The 15,538-nt window shown below is 54.0% G+C and overlaps 1 protein-coding gene across 6 annotated transcripts in view; it reads right to left on the bottom strand.

The window, feature by feature from the left end:
• LINGO1 (leucine rich repeat and Ig domain containing 1) overlaps positions 1–15,538 on the bottom strand; it is a 197,160-nt gene that overhangs the window by 80,663 nt on the left and 100,959 nt on the right. The window contains exon 2 of one of the 6 annotated variants that reach the window (XM_053595449.1): positions 4,360–4,477. The exons of the other annotated variants lie outside the window; for them this stretch is intronic. The gene's annotated coding sequence lies outside the window, so the exon portion shown is untranslated. The remainder of the gene's footprint in view (positions 1–4,359; positions 4,478–15,538) is intronic. 6 annotated transcript variants of the gene reach the window in all.

Raw genomic sequence — 15,538 nt, 5'->3', positions numbered from 1 at the left:
GGAGTTGGATTATGGGTCCCCAGGAGCAGGAATGAGCCTCAGTCTGGAGTAGAAGCTCCTCCTCTTCCTCCAAGACAGGGCTGGGAGAGCAGAGATACACTAAGAGGGGTGCAGGGAAGGAGGCACAGACCTCCATGGCTGGAGGCTGAAAAGTAGGGGGGAACGGACCAGAGATGGCAGAGCCACTAGGTCCAACTGAGGGGCATGTAGGCGGGCCAGAGAGTGAGAGGGATCAGAGTGGCCACATCAGGAGGACTAGGAGCTAGGCAGGGTCCAGAGGTCCTCCCCTCTGAGAGGGGAGAGGTGGAGGACAAGGAGTCCCTGCCAAGAGGTGTAGGCCCCTGGACTGCCCGAGTGGGTGCACCATGCAGCAGCCTCAGGCTTCTCTGTGCTCTGTGGGCTACGGAGCCAAAAACCTCCTGAGACGTGAGAAGAACCTCCTCAGACGTGGCTCTCAGGGCCCCAGGGACATGTCAGGAAAAGCCAAGAGCAGCCCAACTGCCCCCTGAACGAACAGTAATGATGGGAACTTCTGGGGCCGCTTCCTCCCCTCTGTTCACCTCCATTTCCCTCAGGTCCAGCCACACCTACCCCTGAGCATTAACACTCTCAGTGGAGGAGCTCAGCAGTCCCCTCTTCATCAAAAAACTGCACCTCACAGGCAGCCTAGTCAGAAAAGCACTAGCCCAGGCCTGGCACACGGCAGGTGAACATGAACCACCATCCCTGCCTGGCAGCAGGGCCCCAGGGAGTCTGGTTGGCATGGCACCCCCAGTGTCTCAAACACACAAAGCGCTCTATTAACTCCACTAACCCGAGTCTACCTGCTAACCAGCCAGGAGCGATGTCACCAAGTCAGGATTCTGCCCACTGGGACTGGTGGGGAAGAGGCTGAGAGGAAGGGGATGTTACAGACACTCCAGGAATGGGGAAGGCTGCAGCCGAGGCCAAGGTCATAGGAGTAGCAGAGGCCTTGCTCTTGCCATACACCTTAACACTCCCAATAGTTCAATGGGCTGCCAGGGGACCTGGGGCGGGGATGCTGAGGCTGGGCACCCAAGCAGAGGGCCCTTGGACAGATGCACCTAGCGCCCACCTCACCTGCTCCAGGGCCTCCTCAGAGCACCTGCAGTCCTTGGAGTCCCCCCCACCCACAGGCTCAAACTAGAGCATTGCAGGGAAATTGAAATAAATCAAGAAAAGGAGATACTGTTCTCAGAGAAGGGGCCAAACCTGGAAGATTTCACAGAGGTGTGGCTTTTCAACTCACCTTAGCCCCTCTGTGAAATGGGACTGCTCCACTACAATGCCGATGACAACCCTTACTACTATTCCTACCACTACTACTAATAATAATAGCTAAAGCATTTGGGGCACTTACTCTGTGCAAAGGTCTATGTGAGATCTCTGTGGCCAGAAAACACAGAGGAGCTGAGGCCAGGCGTGCCCCCTCCTAACTCCCAGTGTGGTTGGACTGGCTAGTGGAGGAGCTGACTGGGGTCTGGGCCTTGGCACAGCTGCAGGCAGGTGGGTGTGACCAGCGATCAAGGTCTCTAAGTTGTATCACTCCAAGTGGCTGTTCCTGTAGAACCTGGTGAGCAGGATGGGATGGGGGAGGGATTCTTATAGAAACAAGCCAGAAGCAGCAAGGTGAGAGGTGTATCAGACATGGGTGCAGAGGCTAGTATGGATTTCCTGGCATTAAAAACACCCAGGACGAGTGCAGCCGTCTACCTGCAGCCTCCCACTTTTGTCTTCCACAGGGCTAACTCACCCACATGCCAGGCTTCAGTGCTTGGTCTAAAAAGGCAGGGATGGGCAGGAGGTGGGAAGAGAGGGAAGAGAAAAGCAGCCATGGTTGTCTGCTATGAGCATCTCCTGCACCGAAACCATATACTGGGTTGGTATTGTTATTCCCACTTGACAGATGAGTAAACTGAGGCTACAAGGGGTTTATGTTCCTTGCCCAAGGTCAGGGGAAATGGCAGGGCTTGGATCTCACACTTAGAATCATCTGGTTCTAATGGATGCCATTAAAGATGCCATCTAAACATGCCAAAGGCTAAAGGGCTAATGAGGCCAGAGTTGGAGGGTATTTCAAGCGTAATCAACAGGCCTGGGAGGAGCCTTTGGGAGTAAGCCCTCCCTGGCTCCCCTCTTAGTGGCTGCAGGTCATCCTAAGCACAGGGCTGAGGTGGTCAGGCAGGTTGAGAAATTGAGGAGATAAGAGGCAGGGGAGCTGGGCACGGTGGCTCATGCCTGTAATCCTAGCACACTCGGAGGCCGAAGCGGGTGGATTTCTTCAGCTCAGGAGTTCAAGAGCAGCCTGAGCAAGAGCGAAACCCCATCTCTAAAAATAGCCAGGCGTTGTGGTGGGCACCTATAGTCCTAACTTCTCTGAAGGCTGAGGCAAGAGGATCTTTTGACCCCTAGGAGTTTAAGGTTGCTGTGAGCTATGACGCCAGGGCACTCTACCATACCAACGGCAACGAAGTGAGACCTGTCTCCAAACAAAAAAAAAAAAAAGAGGCAAGGGACAGTAAGGGAGGTCTCCCCTTTGACTTCCAGCTTTCTTCTCCCCACCTAACCCTGCCCCCAAAGCATCCCACCTCCCTGGTTGGGGGGGCACCCAGAAGCCCTGAGAAGGCTTGCCTGGGGAAAAGGTGTTGGACTGTGGCTGAAGAGCAATGAAAGCCCAGCCCAGAGCTAGGCCTCAGGCCACCTGTGAGCTGAAGCTAGCAGAGGGAGTCAGGAAGTTAGAGCATCATTCCTCTGAGTCCTCAAAAATGTTTAGTTTCCACAAGACTTCTGAGCCTGGGATGGGCAACAGCGAGGAATATTGGTAGTGGGTGGTAGGACCCTGGGTTACGGCCCCTCCTCTACTGTGTTTCTTGGCTCAAGTGTGTTGCCCTCTCCGGTTCTGAGTCACATACAACCCCCTCAGTCTTGGGGACTCAGTGGGGTGGAGATGTCCCCAGACAAGCTGCCTCTCAGTGCCGAGGGGGAGCTCTAACCCTCTGTCCTACCCTTCCTAAGGGAACGTGCTGTCAATGTCAGGTACCACAGATGATCCCACCACTCCAAGTGGATATTACCGCTGAACCTGGTAAGCAGGGTGGGATAGGGAAGAAATTCCAAGGGGGGCTCTAAATCTGTGCCCTACCCTTCCTAAGGGAACATGCTGCCAAGGTCAGGTATCACAGATAACCCCATCCTCCAACCCAGGGACTTGCAGACAGCTTTGCCTTCCTTGGTTACTGCTCCTGTTTGGATAGTCTTCATTAATACAGGGCGCACACTCAGCAGGATCTGCCATGGCCTTCCTGTACCCTCTCAACAAGGTGGTGATGCAGGTATCAGTATTCTGATTTTCTTTTTTTTTTTTTGTAGAGACAGAGTTTCACTTTATGGCCCTCGGTAGAGTGCTGTGGCGTCACACAGCTCACAGCAACCTCCAACTCCTGGGCTTAGGCGATTCTCCTGCCTCAGCCTCCCGAGTAGCTGGGACTACAGGCGCCCGCCACAACGCCCAGCTATTTTTTTGTTGCAGTTTGGCCGGGGCTGGGTTTGAACCCACCACCCTCGACATATGGGGCTGGCGCCCTGCTCACTGAGCCACAGGCGCCGCCCAGTATTCTGATTTTCTAGGTGAGGAAACTGAAGGCTTAGACACGAGAAGGGTCAGGCTAAGGTATCCAGGAAGAACTGCAGAAAAGCCCCAGGGGAGGGTTTGGTTCAGCACCCTGGACAGCTACAAGAGCTCTCTACCCATGCGGCTGCCTTCCTGACCACCCCACAGGCAGTCCCAGCACCTCCCCCACCCCCACCCCACCCCCACACCCTTGGCGATGTCGGCATTGCCCAATCCCTTCTTCCTGTTTAACTCCACTACGATTTTCTTGGATCTCTCCTGGGTCTCCAGGTCTGTAACCTGTGCCACATGGCACAGAGACCCCAACAATGTAGCTCTCCCGCTCCCTTTACATCTCACTCATCCAGCAGCAACTTGATAGCAGGAAACAGTCTCCTGTCTACAACACAGTCTTGGCACACAGAGGAGACTGGTAAGAGCCCACTGGCTTGGGATCAGGCAGCTGTGGATGGGAACTGTGCTGGAACTGCTGGGCCCATGGCTTTGCCTCCCTGAGCTGCAAATTCTCCAGCTGGGAAGTGAGCTACCTCTGTCTCCCTCATAGGTCTGTAGGGGTCTACACACAGAGTGCAGGGAAGCCAGGCAGGGGGTTGATCCTTCCTCACAGCAGCTGGGGCCTCCTGCTGACCTTCCCCCAGTCCACTTCCTCCTGGAACTTCTCTCAAATTCTGGACAACTTCCCCCAGGAAATCTTCCAAATGACTCACAAGTCGGGGGATTCTTGTTGCTGGAAATGTCAGGAAGGCCTAAGAGAACAGCCGGTGCAGTGCCTGGAGTCCCACTCTTAGAACACGATTCTTTCCTGTCTTCATGGGTTTTCAGTTTCTACAAGGGTTTTGAGAGAGAGTCAGGGAACACCTAGGAATACTGCCAGTGGGAGGTGGGACCCTGAGGTCCTGGCCCCTCCTCTGCTAACATACTATGTGTCTTGGCACAAGTGTCTTCACATCTCTGGGCCTCAGTTATCCCATCTGCAACATGACATGTCCACACCTACAGAAAGAGGGGGCTGGCACTCTTCCAACACCACTTCCCGGAAGCAAAGAAGGAAGTGCCTGTGAGATGATGTCAGGGGTCCTAGGAAGAAGCTTCCAAAGCTCTAAATCCAGGACCACGATGCCTAAAAGTTCTCCACAGGGACTGACACATTCATTTACCCTCCTACAAAGGGAAAAGTTGGATCCATGGGTTTTATGGGGCCCTGGAGACAAGCTCTGCCCAGCTCCCCGAACTGGTGAGGACAGAACCTACCTGCATGCCTCAGACCTTGGAGAAGGGTCTCCTTGTCCATCTTCAGATTGAGTTGACCTTCCTAGGGAGTTTTGACCTGAGGAAAGCTGACTTCACAGCCCCCAGTCTATAAGGAAAGGGGATGAGACTCCACAGGGGACCTGGGCAGGAAGGGAGCTCTACCAAAGGTCCCTCTCTGCCCCTGGAAGGGGTGCTGTGGGGCAGTGGAAGGAAAAAAGGGACAACGTGTTTGAATCCTAGTTCTACCACATATCTAGCTGGATGATCTCAGAAAGTCACTTCATCTTTGTTTTTTTTTGAGACAGAGTCTCACTATGTTGCCCTCGGTAGAGTGCGGGGTGTCATAGCTCATAGCAACCTCCAACTCCTGGGCTTAAGCGATTCTCTTTTCTCAGCTGGGACTACAGGCGCCCACCACAAAGCCTGGCTATTTTTTTGTTGCAGGTGTCATTGTTGTTTAGCTGGCCCAGGCTGGGTTCAAACCCGCCAGCCTCAGTGTATGTGGCCAGTGCCCTACCCACAGCTATGGGCGCCACCTCACTTCATCCTTTTGAGTTCCAGTTTCCTAATCTGTAAAAAGGGGACAATAATAACCCAGTGGCCTATATGGTACCTAGTATGTGGCAAATTCTGGAGACATTATGACCATTTAGACTTTTTCTCATTGGGGCTCAGAGAAGGTGACATCAGCCTGGGAAAACGGACTAACAGGTCCTGTGAGGGGAGACAAGCAGAGTGCTCAGAAGGAGTGTGGATGAGGCAGAGCCTCAAATCTACCGCAGATGGCTGTGCTTAGAGAACTATGCTGGGCCTTGACCGTGGTCACATACTGACCATGACAACCCTAGACCCACTGAGCCCTGGTGACACACTGGCAGTCACTAGCTGCTGTAACCAGTTTACACCAGAGACTAACATCTTGGTCTTGATCTAGCCCTAAGTGGGTTACAGTTCACTTCTTCTTATAGAGAAGCTGCTGGGTTCATGAGCACTGGCTCATCCCTAGCGGGGAGTGGCAGGAGCCTGGGGACTCGCCCTTTCTGTTCACCAGCCCACACTCTCCCGCACCTCCCCCTGGCTTCTGCCTTACACACACACATCAGTCTTGCTTCTATCACCCCTGTGGCCTCGCTTCCCAGGCTCCCTGACCAGTTTTGTTTCTTGACCACAACTCCACAGCCCAAACCCATAAGGTGCTCTCCAGCTGCAGCCTCAGAAGGCAGGAGGACGGAGATCCTGGCACACCTGGGGGAGAGGGCTCAGGCCTCGCTCATACCCTAGCTTGAAGTCCAGGTGGGGATTCTGAGGTCACTGGGAGGTTCAAGGTGGCCTGAGGACCCCTGTCTTGGTCGAGGGCTCCTTCCACCCAGTTCTTGCCTGTCAGGGGGTTTCTCTCCTCTCTCTGCTGCCCAGGCAGGAGAGACGGTGTCCTGAGGGCTGGGTGCAGGCAAGCCCCAAGGTCCCTCCCACGTCCAGGAAGGAGGCAGGGGCCCTCAGAGCCTCAGAGAGCTGCCCTGTCCCAGGCTCCTGTGCCCTTAGAAAGCCCTGACTTGAGGTTCATTTTAAATGTCTTCTCAGACTGAACAACTGAAGAACTTTTCTGGATCCTCCCAAGCACAACTGGGCCACAGGGCTGAGCTGTTCTGACTTTCCCAGGGCAGCTGAGGCCTTCTGGCCTGTGGGACCCTAAGGAACCATTTACTACTAAATCCAGACATGGCGCCAGGTGAAGACTGAGGTGGCCACACTGGAGACCTGAGGCCCAAGCCCACACTGCTGATTCACCCCTTCACTGGAAGCTCTGCTCTTCACAAACACAAGATGAGATGGGGGTGTGGGTCACCTCTAGAGGCCGACAGCTCTGAGTTCACGTGCTGGCTCTGAGCACTACCAGCTATGTGGTTGTGGTGGGGACACTTTACCTTTCCGAAAATGGGGTTAATAATACGTAAATTGCAGGACTGTTACAACTAAGACCCTGATATCCTGCCATCTCCCAGGGATGTCCCCACACACCTCATCCTTCATCTTCCCCTAGACCCCCCTTCCTCCTCCAGTGCCCCTACACCTGTAAATTTCTCCCTCCACCATCAACCCAATGGCCCAAGCCAGTCACCTTAGAGCCCTGTGATCCCTCCACCCAACCCAGCACAAGTCTTAGATCTGTCTCCAATTCAACCTCCTCTTGTACCTCCATCCTGGGCTAAGGCTACCACCCTGGACACTGTGGAGCTGCCCATCTCACCCTTTTGTGTCCTTGTGTCCCTTCTCTATCCAGGGCAGCATCACTGAACCAAAGGATTAGACCAAAAGGAGGGTTAGACCAAAACTCCCACCGTCCCCATGGTCCACAGGCTCTGCTTGACCCAGCCCCTGCCCAGCTGTCCAGATCCTCTGGCTCTCTTCCCCACACCCCACGAGTTTCTTTTCTTTTCTTTATTTCCTCCATCTGCTCCCTTCCCCTTCTTTCCCCTGCCCTCTCCTCCCCTTCCCTTCCTTTGACAGAGACAGAGTCTGGCTCTGTTGCTGGGGCTCGAGTGCAGTGGCATCATCACAGCTCACTGCAGCCTCATACTTCAGAAGCAAACCACTATGCCTATTTACTTATTTATCATTTTATAACTTTTTTGTTAGAGAGGTGGTCTCAGTATGTTTCCCAGGCTGGTCTTGAACTCCTGGCCTCAAGTTATCCTCCCATCTCAGCCTCCTAAGGTGCTGAGATTATAGGTATGAGCCACAATGCCCAGACCCCCCACCCCACAAGTTTCCTCCCAACCACACCAAGGTTCTCCCAGGCATGAAATGCACTTCCCCCTCCTGGAACACTGCTCCCTCCTTCACATCCACCTTCTCAGAGAAGCCCTCCCAGATTGCCCTCAGTCTGCCAGCAGCCTCCCCTACCTCCACATTTTCTATCATTCCCACATACCACTTGTCACAATTTGTGATTATACTCTACTTATTTGTTTACTTATTTATTATCTGTCCTCATCCCCACCCTAACAAAAACTGTGAGCTTCACTAGAGAAGGGGCCAGGGCTGTCTCATACCACAGTGCTGGGAACACAGTAGGTACTCAGGAAGCAGGATCCCCACTAAGGTCCATCACTCAAGAGCGGAGCAGAGAGCCCACCCTCCCCATTTCCCTGGCCAATCTCAGAAGCTCTATTCAGAGACCCAGAGGAGATGTGGGCAGTCACAGCACAGCTCTGCTTCCTTGGGCAATGCCCATGGCTGTGGCTGTGCCAGGTTGCCATGCAGATCCCCAGCAGGGGACAGCACAGCTAGGGACTAAGCAGAGCAGAACATGCAGCTACCGAGATCATGCCAGTGGCCAGGTGTTCTCAAAACAAATCACCTCAGCAGGTGGCAGGCAGAGGGCAAGGGTGCTGGAGAGGAACCAGGATGTGCCCACATCTAATGTTCCAGGGCAGGGGAGGGGGGAGAAAGAGAGAGAGAGAAGATGAAAGAGAAGAGAAGGAGGAGGAAGAGAAGGAGAATCATCCCTGCTCAGCCCATCTGGGTGCTGGGCTCTGGCAGGCTCTGGCTCAGCCCTGGTGCTGCCTGCAGCAACTTTGGCCAGATAACCCTTTGAGGGGCATGCTCCCTGCAGAAGGTATGACTCAGGACAACTTGACCCTGGGAGAAGGGGTGGTTGAACAGGGCTGGGCTGGGTCTCACACACTGGACTCAAATCATGGAACTGAACCAAAGTGACCTCTCCTAGAAGTGCTGGCAGAGCAAGGGGCCAAATAGCATCTGTCCCCGGGCACTTTGGGCCCTCAACATCTCCCAGCCGGACCTCTCTAACCTTCTCCCACACTAAGCCCTCCCGGAAACCCAGATTTTCATCTTCCTACCAGCAGACCACAGATGTCCGGGCACACCTCCGCCTGTGCTGTTTCCCCTGCCTGCACTGTCCTTGCTCATCAGCCTGTCCTATTCCACCTGCTCAATTCCTACTTCTTGCAGGAAGCATTCCTGAACTCAGGAGTCACCAGCCCACTGAGGGCGGCCTAGCCAAGAGCTATGACCCTCCCATCCATTCATTCATTCATTCATTGAGCAAATCTACACCAGGCGCCAGGTACTGCTGAGGCCCTGGGAGTGCTAGAGTGAATAAGCCCAGCTCGGCCCGGCTCGACTCCCGGGAGACACGATGACACAAATGTAATCCCTTTCAAGCTGCCTCTTCAGGGCCCCCAGGTCCTGGATGGCACAGGGGCGAGAGCTCTGTGGTGGCAGTCCAGGGCTGAGCAGGGACACAGGACAACCAGACCATTCTGTGTAGGTGCTGGGGTCCTGAGGAGGGTGCCAGCTCTGGGGTACAGAGTGATGACAGAGGCAGGAAGGCTGCAGTGGCAGGGGGTTCTGGGGCAGACTGCACTACAGCAGTCTTCCTACCAGCAGACCACAGATGGATCCTGCCCACCTCCTGCCCCACCAGGCCTGTGCCAGAAGGAACCATAGTCCTTTCCCCCATGGCCTTCCAAGGACTAGTCCTGCAACCCACCTCACCCCAAGGGAACCACTTTGCCAGGCAAAATGGGGACATTGCTCCACTTTTCCCCATGCAACCATCCTCTAGCTGTGGCCCACCAGTCAGTGGGAACCAAGATACTCCCAGGAACCTGTCAGAATGCACACAACTGTAAAAGTCAGGATGGCAAAAAGCCCCATGGCACAGGGAGTTTCTCCAGTGAGGGGCACCCTGATACCTCTCTTCTCCCACCATGGCTCCCCTATAACCTGTTGGCAGCCTCAGGGAAGGGGGGCTTGGCCTTAGCATGGCTGGGGCAGAACCAGGAAAGAGAAGCAGCCATCTTTATAACCACCTCCAACACACACACACACACACACACACACACACAGCCCTGGGTTGGGGCAGGACAGGGTATGGAGGAGAGCCACATCCACCCAGTGCCACTGAAGGATGCCAGGGAGCCAGTTCTTCACATCAACACTCCACTCAGCAGCCACTCTGCCCAGCATTATGCAGAGAGGAGGAAGAAAGAGACCCCCATGGTCAACCTCTCCCAGGAAAGGGAAGCAACATGGGTTCACTTCCTGCTATGCACCCGATGCTAAGTACCCAACACCCGCACTACAGCCCTGTTCACCTCAACCCTGGAAGCAGAAATGATCCCCAGGGCGGTGCCTGTGGTTCAGTGAGTAAGGCACCGGCCCCATGTACAGAGAGTGGTAGGTTCAAACCCGGCCCCGGCCAAACTGCAACCAAAAAATAGCCAGGCGTTGTGGCGGGCGCCTATAGTCCCAGCTACTCGGGAGGCTGAGGCAAGAGAATCGCCTAAGCCCAGGAGTTGGAGGTTGCTGTGAGCTGTGACACCACAGTACTCTACTGAGGGCGATAAAATGAGTCTCTGTCCCTAAAAAAGAAAGAAAGAAAGAAACAATCCTGACCACTCTACTGGAGGAAGAAACAGCTCAGCAAAGTCACATGACTTGCCCAAATTCCCATGGCCAGCAAGCAACGGAGCTTAAAGTCCGGTCAGTGCTGGGGCAGCAGGGATTTTAGCCAGATATTGGGGAAATCTCCCAAACAGGCGGAGGAGAAACCTTAATCCCAGAAAGGGCTAGAGTCCCATCCCACGAGGCTAGGTAAGTGGCTGAGGGCAGGAGACTGAGCTTGTTGACCTGTGGAGTCCCACTAGCTGTGACTTTCTGGCAACCCCTAGAAGGCTCAAAGACGGCTTTCAGGAAGGGGCTGGGCAGCCCCTGAGAATGCCTGGGGGTTGGGGAGGGGTGGGGTCTCTGGACATCAGGATTTGCCAGAATGCTGGATAAGAGCATGGGCACCAATCTGAGGTGGCTCTGTTCTCTCTGCAGAGGCCATGACCTCCTGGGGCCACCAACAGAGACATGGGTTCCTCAGTCACAGCAGAAAAGGGGCAGGAAAAGATGAGATGAGGGAGGGAGGAATGCCCTCTGAGCGCCCAAACCAGCCAGTGGGGAACACTGTCCTGCAGTGTTGACAGCACCTGGCACCAGCTCGTTCAGAATGTCTGTTTTGCGTAAGGTAATTACAGTCTTTCCTGTGTAATAAGACGGTTTTTAAAGGCCATTCAAAGGAAATTTCCTATAATGAGGTGAAGGGGTTTACAGTGTTAGACATCAGGGCGGCTGGTAATTGGTGGGACCCTGGCTGAGTCCTGGAGTGAAGCAATGAGTCTCCACATCTCAATGGCAAAAAAGAGGAGGGGGGATGATGAGCCCTGGGAGAGAGGGTGGAAACCCTGCCAGAAAAGTTTCTGGGACACCAGCAGTGTGGTGTGCCCTAAAGGGCAGGGAAGGCTGACAGAGCTGGGCTGGGGCTGGGCAGGGCAGGGGACAACTCATAGGGGCAAACACATTGAATGGTATGCTCCCCCCACAAAAAAATTCACGTCCACTTGGAAACTCAGAACGCGACCTTGTTTGGAAATAACATCTTTGCAGAAGTAACTGGGTGAGTCCTAATCCAATGACTGGTGTCCTTACACAAGAGGCCAACCTGGACTCAGACGCACACAGAGAAAGCCACATGAGGACAGGCAGAGGGGAACAATGTGTCAACAAGCCAAGGAATGTCAAAGATTGATGGCAGCCACCAGAAGCTGGAAGTGGCAAGGGAAGATGCTCCAGAGAACCTTAGAGAAAGCCTGGCCCTGCCAGCACCTTGATTTCAGACTTCTAGCCATAAGAACTGTGAGAGGATAATTTTTATTGTTTTGAACTGTCAGGTTTATGCAGCCCTAAGATACTAGTACAACAACCATTCTAACAGCTAACTATCCGGCCATGGAGAAGACAGCCTCAAAAGGTGGTGAGCCTCCCACCTCCAGGGGTATGCAAGCAAAGCTGGAGCGTCCCCTGTCCCCCAACCTGAACAGCTTCTGGTGCAGATTCCCATTTAGTCGTCTGTTCGGCCTCATTGTATGCAGCCCAGGGAATAGGACAGGACAGGGTAATCATTCCCATTCCACAGATTTGGAAACTGGGGCAAATAACATGCTCAAGAGTTCAGTGCCAGTGGCAGGCCTGGAGTCCTCCCTGCCAGTCTGGGGCTCTTCCAGGCTCATTACCCTGAGTTTTCCTCTGCGCCCTCCCTGCCTCCCGATGCTACTATGGCTCGATGTCCTGAAAGGTGGAGAAAAGCCCAGTCTCCCTGGACACGGCTGTTCCAGAGGGAAATGACATCCCTGCTGAACGGTCTTTCCCACCGCTGCCCTGTCTCTTTCCAGTGGCACTACAAGCCCACTGCTCTAATGCGCATGTCCTGGTGAGGTCACCAGCCTCTCAGACAGCATTCAGCCTAGAGAGAAGCCACCGTGGATGATAGGCCCTCACTGAGCACCTACTGTGTGAAAACCCCAGCAGGGCAGAGGCGGGAGTAAAACCCATAGGAAGGCAGGGGACCCATCTCTCCTCAGAGACAGAGGCCACACAGATGAAGCCACCTAGAAAGATCCCACAGGGCGTCGCCAGACCAAGTACAACCTCTGGATGGGAATCCTGTGCCCCTCAGGAGGCTGGAGGGAGATGGCAAGTACGTAGTAGAGTTGGTGTGACTAGGAACCAGGCTGGAGCAGTCAGGAGGGGCCCACCTGGGAGGAGGAGGAAGGGGGAAGTGTGTGATTAGGGGAGCTCTCAGTTTCTCCTGCCCCTTCTCCTTCCAGGCCTCAAGGGGGACAGTGGCTGCCAGGGCTGCCCTCACTCCCACCCTTGCCCGGCACTCAGGGCCTGTCTGTGTTGTCAGAGAACTTGGCGAAGGTCCCTCTTTTCCAGCACCAAATGAAGCAAGAGCCGTGCCAAGCTCACCGGTCCTGGCACCTGGCGCTAAATGCTGGTTAATTGGTGCTGAGCAGCCAAGAGACGTGAGGAACGGGCTTTGAAGTACCTGGTGTGACTTGTGCAGCAGGAACAATGGGCCACCCAGCCAGTGTAGAGTCTCAGCTCCTAATTAGGTGCTGCTTTGAGCATGGAGGCATCAGATTAATGAGGTTTACAGCGCTGGGTTACATGGCATGGCGGGCTGCCTCTGTTCTCCCATTGCAGTTTGATGTCAAAACCTTGTTCTCTAAATCAAAGGGTCTCTTGAAACTCTGCTTTCTGACATGCCTTGGGTTTCTGCTAGGTGTCTCTGCCAGGGAGCTAAGAGCCTTCACCTCCATTCCTTAGCTGTGCTGTGGCGCCAGCTTTTGTTACACTGAAGACATCACAGAGCAGGAACACGCGAGCCCACCTGGGACGGAGGCCTTGGCAGCTGGCAGCTGGGCTAGCCCCCTTTCACAAAGTGAGCCAGCTCAAAGTCACATGGCAAACTCGCTGCCTGGCCCCAAGACGGCAGACCCTCTCTGCTCTTGGCCGCTCCGGGCTTACTGGGCCATGGAGAATCCACTGGCCAATTTCCCACCCTTGGCATCTGTTCACAGGCCTTAGGGGCCTCTGGTTCACCAGTCTTGGGAGAAGATTGAGATGTCTGCAGGAGCCAGCCTGCACAGCCTTGCCTTCTGCCTCTTTTGCTCCCATAGAGAACACACCCTCAGCATCCTCTCTGGGCCTTTGCTCACCCAGCTTCCTTCCACTCCCCACCCCTCAATTTCCTCACTCCAGTCAACTAAACTTTCACCACACTTCAAAGCCCATCTCAACCCTATGCCTCCTTTACAGAGGTCCCTGGATCTTTCTCTCCTACACCAAGAATTTCCAGCCCCAAATTCCTATTCCTTTCAATGACTGTCTCTTGTCCCGTATGCCACTGTTTAAAGTTACTATAATATCTCTGCTCATTATTTTGTCCCGTCTCCCCTATGAGACTGTGGCATAAGGACAGAAAGAGCATCTGTCACCTTTGTGTCTTCACAGTAAAGACTGGCTGATAATAAAGATCCTGCTCCCCTCTGACATTCTGTCAGCCACAGATAGATGAGACAGCATCTTACCCTCAGTTTCCCCATCCTGCTTCCTTCGTGGCATTGCTGGACTATCCAGAAAGACGCTGTACAGAAACCTATGTTTTTCAGGAAGATGGGGCAGTACACAGTGGGGTGAGGTACCCCTGGGGAGAGTGTGGGGCAAGGGGATAGGCTCTAACAGGGAGGCTGGGGACAAGTCAATTCCTCTTGCTAAGCCTCAGTTTCTCTATATGCAAATGAGGTTGGTCCCAGATTCACAGCATACATGCCTTAAAACTTACTCAATCTTCACGACCCCCTTTCCTCCATTTATAAATGATGAAAGGCCTAGAAAAATGTATAAAACCCCCTATAAGGAGAGGAGGCAGTGCTCAAATCCAGGGGACATACTGGCTCCAGAATCCAGCTCCTCACCACTCCTCTAATTCACAAGTGGGTCCTTGCTAAGCTCCACCAGAGACCATTGTTTCCAGAACTTACATAACCTCTCTGGGCCTCTGTTTTCCCATTTGAGGGGTGGGCATGTGGTGACATTTTGCAGATGACTTCTGCTAGGCCAGGCCAGGCTGCTGTGTTCCTTGCTCTTTGGGCCCCTTCTAGTCCTTAGGTCCAAATCCTACCCACCTTGAGTCTTCCTGTCCCTTTGAGGCCACCCCATCAGCTGTGCTCCCCAACATCTGCCCAAGAACTTCCAGACCACAGAAGGCTGCCGTCTGTCTCCGCACCTGCACCCTTGCCATTCTTCTAGGTGACTCCCCCATGTTGAGGGTGACTGGCACTGGGGCTCTCCACTCTCTGACCACTACCTCCAGTGACCCGAAGCTGCCATTCCCTCCAGCCTCTCTCCCAGGGCACGGCCTGACCCTGATACCACCACACTTCCTGGACAAACCTCCCAGCCTGCTGTAAGGAGAGCCTTTCCTTACAACCCTTTCGCTGTGCTGATACTGTCACTGCCCCCCTCTGTCCTTACTCCCATAGCCAGCTTGGGTTCTCCAGGCCATCGGTATAATAGACCTCAAATGCCTTGCCCTCCTGTCCCTTGGTGGTATCTTCATGAAATCCCAACCAGAGGAACCCAACCAACATCCTCTTAGTGCCCATAGCTGGGAAGCCAAATGCTGATGGAGAAACGACCCTACCATGAAGGTTCTGTGACCTCCAGTGGTTGCGGCACTGCCCTGAAATCCTAGCTTGAGCCACCATCCAGGTCACCTTCCCACTCTCCAACATGGCAGTGCCCCCCCTACTTGTGTGGCCCCTCCTTGTTTCACCTGTAGCTCTCTGCTGAGGAAGCAGAAGCCAGGGATGTGGACCCCTCCTCCGCCCTGTGCATTCTAGAAGCCCATCTGCTTCCTGCCTGAGGAGGGGTTGCACTGTTGTCAAAGGTTAGGGGTGTTACATACACTCTGAGCCCACCCCCACCCCAGTCCCCAGTAATTGGGCTCTCATCCTACGCTATCTTTCAGCATCACCTGTCTTGCACTCTTTACTGGATCCTTCATCCTTCCCATCAGCAAACAGTCATGTTCTAGTGTCTGCCATCCTTTAAAAATCCCCTCCCTTAATTATGCTGAGTTTTAAAAAAAATCAATCTCAGAAGGTTATATCCTGTGTGCTTCCATTTATGTAAGACTCATTAAATAACCAAATTATGGAAATGGAGGACAAATTAGTGGTAGACGGGGTCCGAGGGGAGAGGGTGTGCATGGTGGCCCCG

Source organism: Nycticebus coucang, chromosome 6, assembly GCF_027406575.1.
Source record: "Nycticebus coucang isolate mNycCou1 chromosome 6, mNycCou1.pri, whole genome shotgun sequence".
In the NCBI taxonomy this organism is placed as follows: domain Eukaryota; kingdom Metazoa; phylum Chordata; class Mammalia; order Primates; family Lorisidae; genus Nycticebus; species Nycticebus coucang.
The sequence above is the reverse complement of the archived record's forward strand: the minus strand, read 5'-3'. Positions and strand labels throughout refer to the sequence as shown.